General features: G+C 30.8%; 1 protein-coding gene across 2 annotated transcripts in view; it reads right to left on the reverse strand.

Annotated features, from left to right (window-relative positions):
* The window catches only part of LOC136982824 (PH and SEC7 domain-containing protein 1-like), a 158,441-nt gene extending 155,148 nt beyond the window's left edge, over positions 1 to 3,293 (reverse strand). Inside the window, exon 1 of one of the 2 annotated variants that reach the window (XM_067279351.1) lies at positions 3,181 to 3,293. The gene's annotated coding sequence lies outside the window, so the exon portion shown is untranslated. Of the gene's footprint in view, positions 1 to 3,139 lie in introns of both variants that reach the window. The other variant, XM_067279350.1, reaches the window with a different exon arrangement.
* Positions 3,294 to 7,681: the final 4,388 nt, after the last annotated feature.

A 7,681-nucleotide genomic window follows, 5' to 3' on the forward strand; every position in this document is an offset into this window, starting at 1 on the left:
GCTTACAAAAATATTTATTTATTAAAATTATTAAATTAAAACTTTTTATTTGTAAAACAGCTGCCTAGAAATTAGAAATGATAATTTATTAGAAAACGCTTCGATTAAAATGATAAAAATAACAGCTACAGACCTAACTATTTAAATAAGTACTGTACATCAGTCAATTTTAAATAATTTTATTCTTATTTCTTTTTTTTTTATGTTTTATTATAGATAGTCTTTACACATTATACAATGAAGGAATTGTGGTTTTTAAAACAGGTTACTGCGGGTACTGGTACTCGAATATCAGAGTATCCGATAACAAACTGAATAAAAAATGGACATTCATCCTTCACTAGTTCATCCAAACTATATTTATATCATACATTTTTCTCTGTGTTTAAAAATAATTAAACAAGAAATAAGTAATTTACACTTAATTACGAATTCAAATGAAAATGTTTTCCAAAAAAAAAAAAAAAAAAATAAGGAAACTATTTTAATTAGATATTTTTGAGTAATGCTCCATTATAAGAAAACGTAAATCCACATTAAGATATATTATATTAAATAATTACCTTCAGTATAATTCAAGATAATATTTATAGTAATGGACTTAGAATTTAATTTTATGTATCCTTCCTAACTTAGAAAAATAAATATAAAAAAAGGCAATGAATAAATAAATAAATAAAAAAGGCCTAAAATGTTTGTTCATATAGCAAACTGAAACGAATTTATTTTTAATAATCTCTTAAAATATTTAATAGATTATATTTTTAGAAATCAAAGAATATTTTTTAAATGTTTCATTTGGATTTTAAGTTTTATTTATAAATTCGGAATTTTTACATACGAAACAATAAAAATAAAAAGTTCAATTAGGGCCTATATTTATTATTCATTGAACAGTATTTCATTAAAGAATAAAATTGAATTGTTTTGTCTTAATAGCTCATTTTTTGTTCAACACAATTTGATGATAAATATATATATATATATATATATATACAGAAACATGGAATATCTTAATAAATCGATATTTTTTACGGCATAGTTGCCAAATTACTTTTAAAACTTTATCTAAGAGTCCATCTATATAAACTATACAAATAGACCACATACATAAAAGGAAAACATTTTGATTTCGATGACAAACAGCAGTATCCATTAGTTGTGACTGTTGTTTGGAATTAATCATACAAGGACTAAGATTACTGTTTTAGAAGTATTTTATCGCCAGTTTTTCTGCCAGATATGCATTTCGGGCATATCCCCTCATCAATCTGACCTGTATAAAATCCAACGTTTAGTGTATACAGTAATACCTCGGTGACGGCCGGATGGCCGAGCGGTCAAGGTGGCAGCCTACCGCTCTGGGGGACCCGGGATCGAATCCGAACGGGTCGAATAATCCCAGGAATTTTCGGGGTGTGGTCCGTTCGGATATGTCGGGCCCCGTCCCTCACCACCCGGTCGCCCCGTTGTGGGCCTGGCCGAACCCATAATGGGCCTACTAAAAGAGGCCCTCTTAGTGCCCACAGGGCGGAAAGTTAAAAAAAAAAAAAAAAAAGTAATACCTCGGTTATCGTCGGTTGCCTCGGATTCCGTCGGCGTGCCCACGCGAGTTCGCTACTAATTTTGCGAAAAGAAAAGGCGACCGACACTTTTCCTGCTCAGTTTGGCGTTTCTCGTCGTGCGAGCATTACCCCGTGCGTGTAGCCAAACAATTCTATTGCTTTCCTTTCAGCACCATCATGGAACCAAAGAAAGTTTCCATAGTCAGCAGCCCTTCGAATGCCATGTTAAATGTTCATTTATTCTTTACATTAGTCTTTTATAGGCTATTGATTTTATATTAATTTCTTATTGTTTTTAGTATTAAACACTATATTTATTCTCAATAAAATATGTTTTTGGTATATATTTTGGAGTTTCCAGAAAGAATTAATTGGATTTCCATTAATTCATATGGAAATAAATGCCTGGGTTTTCGTCGGTTTCGGATTTCGCCGATTGTTTTATAGTTATTATAGTTTTTGGGGCGGATTATCGACATAAAAAAAAAAGCGATACCTCCTTTTAACTCTTTTCGCCCTGTGAGCACTAAGAGGGCCTCTTTTAGTAGGCCCATTATGGGTTCGGACAGGCCCACAATGGGGCGACCGGGTGGTGAGGGACGAGGCCCGACATATCCGAACGGACCACCCCCGAAAAATTCCTGGGGATTTCTCGACCCGTTCGGTTTCGAACCCGGGTCCCCCAGAGCGGCAGGCTGTCACCTTGACCGTTCGGCCATCCGACCTCTGGAGGTATCACTGTATCTGTAAATATTACAACTTCCAATCTTGTGAGTTTAAACGTGTTATATTATAGATAACATTTGTTGTATTAGAATGATAGTGTTTATAAATCATGTAAAATAATTTTTTTTTACAACAACAAAAAGTTTGGAATATTTGATATTATTCTTAATTACAGTTAATGTGGTATGAAGGAGAATTGAGAGGTCGGATTAGCAAGAGTCCATTGCATTTCTGTATACTAAAGTGTTTTAAACTTTAAATTTGATTACATGTTAGGAATTACATATAAACGTATTACTTACATGTATCATGTTTTGCTTAAAACATCATTTGTATTTACTAAAAAGATTTGGCTTTCATTTCTTAGAATTACTGTTATTTAATCATTTAATCTTACATGCTATTAAATTAGATTAAATCTAAGCGTATATTCGCTTATTAACATCAATAGCAATTTAGTCAGGTTGGCATCACATACGTTAATACACGTTTATAAGCTCGGAGAGAAGCAAATTATAATGTTTCATACGATTAAGAATAGCGTTAAAGGTTGATAGTAAACAAACATTTATGCAAAGGTACTGTACATTATGTGAAAGGTGAGTCGAGGCCATGAGTCACAGTGACCTAATTTCGTATCGAGTAAAAATGTAAACAGAAGAAAACCGATTTATAAATCGAGTTCCTATTAAGACTTTAAATCAACATTTATATCTGTAAATTTAATAGAAAAATATGGAATATGTACGATAAACTCGCCAACCGATACTATAAAATAGCATTGATGATAAGAAATTTTATGTAAAAAAAAAGTATATATATTAACGTAAAAATCCATCTAAACTTACGCTATGGTCAATAATCCGAGAAGAAATTCGTGAATAATTACCGATAATACCCATTTGAGATCGAATGCCGACTGTCATCTGTTGACCGTGTATCCCGCCATTCCTTGTACAGTACGTCTGGCAGGCACGTGCGTTCATCCCGCATAAACATCGTACTTCTCCGCAAAAATTTTTAATTATTTAAATTGCCGTTATAAATCTTTATTTTAATTTTATATATTTATTTTATTTTATTTTATTAGCTGGAGTTATAACGTGCGTTATCAAGTAGCTAGGATAAAATTCGTATTTCTCCGCTCGTGTGGCAGACTATCGATAGGGATTTAAAATAGGTGACGAATGGACGTGTATGTCCATAAATATAATTGCATATTAGCACAATAATGGAAGAAATCGTTCGAATTTATTCTGTATATTGTTAATTAATACGAATGATGATATATTTTAATCTAATTCAACCGAAGGAAATATGTATCTGATTTTTCCTGCATAAGATGAAAATATTTACAATAAACTCTCGGTAATCCGGCATTCCGGAGGAAGAATGGCGGATTACCGAGTATATGGGACTAAACGCAATAAACGACGTGGTCTGTCGCCCTTCTGTACCGATTCTTTTTCGAGCTGTACTTTGTTATTGCGAAATTATGCACAAGAATACAGTAATTGTAAATTTACTATATGTATAGTATTTTAAAAAATAATAAAGAAATGAAAGAAAGATATTTTAATGAGGTATGAAGGAAAATTGAGGGCCGGATTAGCAAGAGTCTATCGCATTTCTGTATTATAAAGAAAGCGCTTAAACTTTAAATTTGATTATATGTTAGGAATTATGAATTCGATATGTGAATAAATGTGACAGGATATGAGAATAACAAAATAATGTATATATTTAAATATAATGCTATAAATTGTTTATAAATTATTTCCATTACACGTATTTCTTACTTAAGCAGAAAAGGAACCCGATATTGAATCCGAACAGGTTGAAAAATCTCCAGGAATTTTTCGGGGGTGGTCCATCCGGATATGTTGGGCCCCGTCCCTCACCACCCGGTCGCCCCATTGTGGGCTTGACCGAATCCATAATGGGCTTGCTAAAAGATGCTCTCTTAGTGCCCACAGGATGGAAAGAGTTAAAATAAATAAATAAATTCCATTAAACTTATACCTTTATTTAATTGGAATATGTCTGCATGAAAATGTATTAATATATTTAGTTGCAACATTTTCAAAAGTATGGCTATACTACATGGTATCCCACTTAAAATCGAGTGGCCTAAAACTTAGAAGCGTTAATTAATTAATTCTAATTAATCAAAAATAATACTTTCTAAATAATATTCCATAATGTTTTGAGAATAAAACTAAATTTTCAGAGTTTATTTATCTAAATTTTACTTCCCCAGCTGTTATAGAATATAACATAGAGAAAGGGTCACCGAGATGAAATTTAACTGATTACCCAAATTTAACTGATGGTAATCAGTTAAATTTCATCTCGGTGACCCTTTTTTGCATTTCATGAAGTTTTGAGACTCCAGGAGCATGGGCATAGCCAGGAAGGGGCATGGGTGGGCACGACCCCCCCAGTTAACCTGGTGCCCCTCCCCAGAAAATTACAGCCTCTACTAGGCCCCCCATAACAAAACCCTGGCTACGCCAATGTCCAGGAGCTCAAAAATGAAAAAGCCGATAACAAAATTCTGTTTGTGTGTGTGTCGACATCTATTTTCCATTATATCTCAAACTGGATGAACCAAAAATTTTGAAATTTGAAAGGATTATTTCTATACTATCGAATTTCGATAGCTAAAGGTCAAGAGGTGGGGAAATAGAGTTATGTATCTCGAGTGTGGTCGGACTTAAGAGTATTTTACTGGTTATTGGTATTTATAATACAAATATACAGTAATAGGAAATAAGTGTTTTAATGGACCTGAAGGACAATGAAAAACCTTATGGATTATGGATCTTAAGGGCTAGACTATAAAGTAGATAATCTGGTGATGAAATGTCGGTGATAAAAGCTATGCAATATGTAATAATTATTATGTATTATATTGTATTAAGTATATTTAAATGCTTGTAAATGAAACTTTGCATAGTATTAATTTGAAATTATTGAACTTCCTAAAGGACCCATTAATCTCTTGTCTGAGTGACTGGAAAGTCAAGCAATAATACTAAAGAAAAAGTCTGCTTTTATTTTGTCACATTTATTCCTTTTTTCCAATATGAAGATTATAATAATTTACTCAGTTGGTGAGTGGAGTGGGGCACCTTGTATTTGAAATAAGTAAATTGTTTTTGATTCCGAGAAAGCTTTTGCTGTAATCATAGTTCTGTAAGGAAGTTCTCTCTGTTTTGAAAAATAAAATACGATAATAAAATATTAATATTGTACTGTACATATACCGTGCATAAGTAAAGATAAGCACACAATAAAGATGAAATGCAGGGGGGAGAACCTTGAACAAGTTGATAGTTTCTGATATTTGGGAAACATATTTTATTCAGACAATGTAGCAAAAGGATTCCCAAGCAGAATTGGACAGGCTAAAGACAAGTTTAACCAGATGAAAAACATTCTGTGTGAAAAAAAACTAAATCTACAATTAAGACTAAAAATGCTAAAATGCTACATTTGGCTCATTTTGCTTTATGGATGTGAGGCATGGACACTACAAAAAGATATGGAGAGGAAAATTGAGGCCTTGAGATGTGGACAATCAGAAGAATGTTGAAGATCAAGTGGACAAGCAAGACCACTAATGACAGGGTGTTACAGATGGCAGATACTAAAAGAGAATTAATAAAAATAATAAAGAGGAGAAAACTAGCATACTGTGGACACATACTGGGGAGAAAAATATGAAATCCCCAAACTCACATTAGAAAGAAAGATTGAGGGAAGAAGACGAGGCTGGATGGATGACCTTAGGGAATGGATGGGACTACATACTGAAGAAATTATTCATAAGACTCACAATAGAGAATCGTGGTATTTGCTGGCCACCAACCTCCCCTAGGAGAAGACACGAGCAGAACTGTATGTGTCTAAAATTTGAACTCTAAATTAAATCAGAAATTTTGAAACTTCAAATATCCTAGGTTCAAAAATAATACTTTCTAAATAACCATTTAAGAAGAAAAAATAAAATATTAGACTAAGTTGATTTTTTAGAAAAAGCTTTCTTTCATTTAAATTTATTTGATAAAAATTTTACATCATCAAATTATTCAAATTCAAAAATTTGTTAAAAGTGTTCGCATATTTTGTTCATCATTTGTATGTTTTGCTAATTGATTAAAATTTAAAACAGATTTTAATCAATACTGAATTAATATCATCAAGAGCTTTTTCCTGTAACCATTACTATTACTGACGTGTAATAACAATTATAAATTTGTCAAATTTATTATATTACAAATGAGCTTGAGAGTAATTTGTTACAACCATAATGTTCAAATAATGCTTGAATAGATGCTTATTTTGTATTATGTACTTTGCCAAATTAGGAACAAACTGTGGTAAACAAGAATGTCCTTTGAGAATATCCAAACAAAGTAATCTACCGTATTCGTAATCATCGTAATGAGTATGTAATTTTATGATTATCTAAATAATAAGCTTCTGGAAAGACTCTTAATCTGTTCATATGGGATATCTGATAATGTGTACATTTATTTATGAGTTATAAGAGTTAAATATGTAAAATTTGTATCTGCATTATTTTGAAATATCTGTAAAAAAATAATTATAATCATTAAAATTGTCATCAGATGCAACACATCTATCAATAACAATTATTATTTATCTAATCAGTAAAATTTAGTTTAATTGACAATTTACTAAATTATTTTTATATTTAAATGATATTGAATTGGACAGGTACAGTTGCCTTAATGAGATATTATCATTTAATTAGACAAAAAACAACTTTCAAAAATTCTATGCATTGTACCAGCAAAGTTCACATTTTAATAAATTATTTAGATGTATTAGTAGGTTTGCTGAATTATTTGTAATTGATATAGTTTATTAAAATAAGGAAAACTGAGAATTAAGATAACATTAAAAAATAAATTTTGATATTCATTGATATCTGATATATTCAATTCTTATTTACAAAATGAAAAAACATTAATGATGAATATTTAATTTTGATCTAAGGGAGGCTTATTATGTTTAAACTATAAGCTAATTTACATTCAATATATAATTTTGTTGTATTCAAAATGTTTATTTCTATAGAAAAATCATTGTGTACACTTGTAAAAAAATTATTATAAAGATTATATACTAAAAAATATTTAGGCACAAGCCTTTTCATTTCCCTTACAGACTTCCAATTTATAATTTTGATTTTATTATAAATTGAACAAATCAGATTATCTAATATCACTATCAAAAATATGATTAAAAAGTTTGAGTTTCAAAGAGTATTATCAAGATCAAAGAATTTTGTTAAAATAACTTCCATTGATAATTCTGTGTTGTTATATTCTTTATTTTGGTGTTATGAATTATATAAT

This window comes from Centruroides vittatus, unplaced genomic scaffold (genome assembly GCF_030686945.1).
Source record: "Centruroides vittatus isolate TY-2023 unplaced genomic scaffold, ASM3068694v2 contig_864, whole genome shotgun sequence".
Classification (NCBI taxonomy): Eukaryota; Metazoa; Arthropoda; class Arachnida; order Scorpiones; family Buthidae; genus Centruroides; species Centruroides vittatus.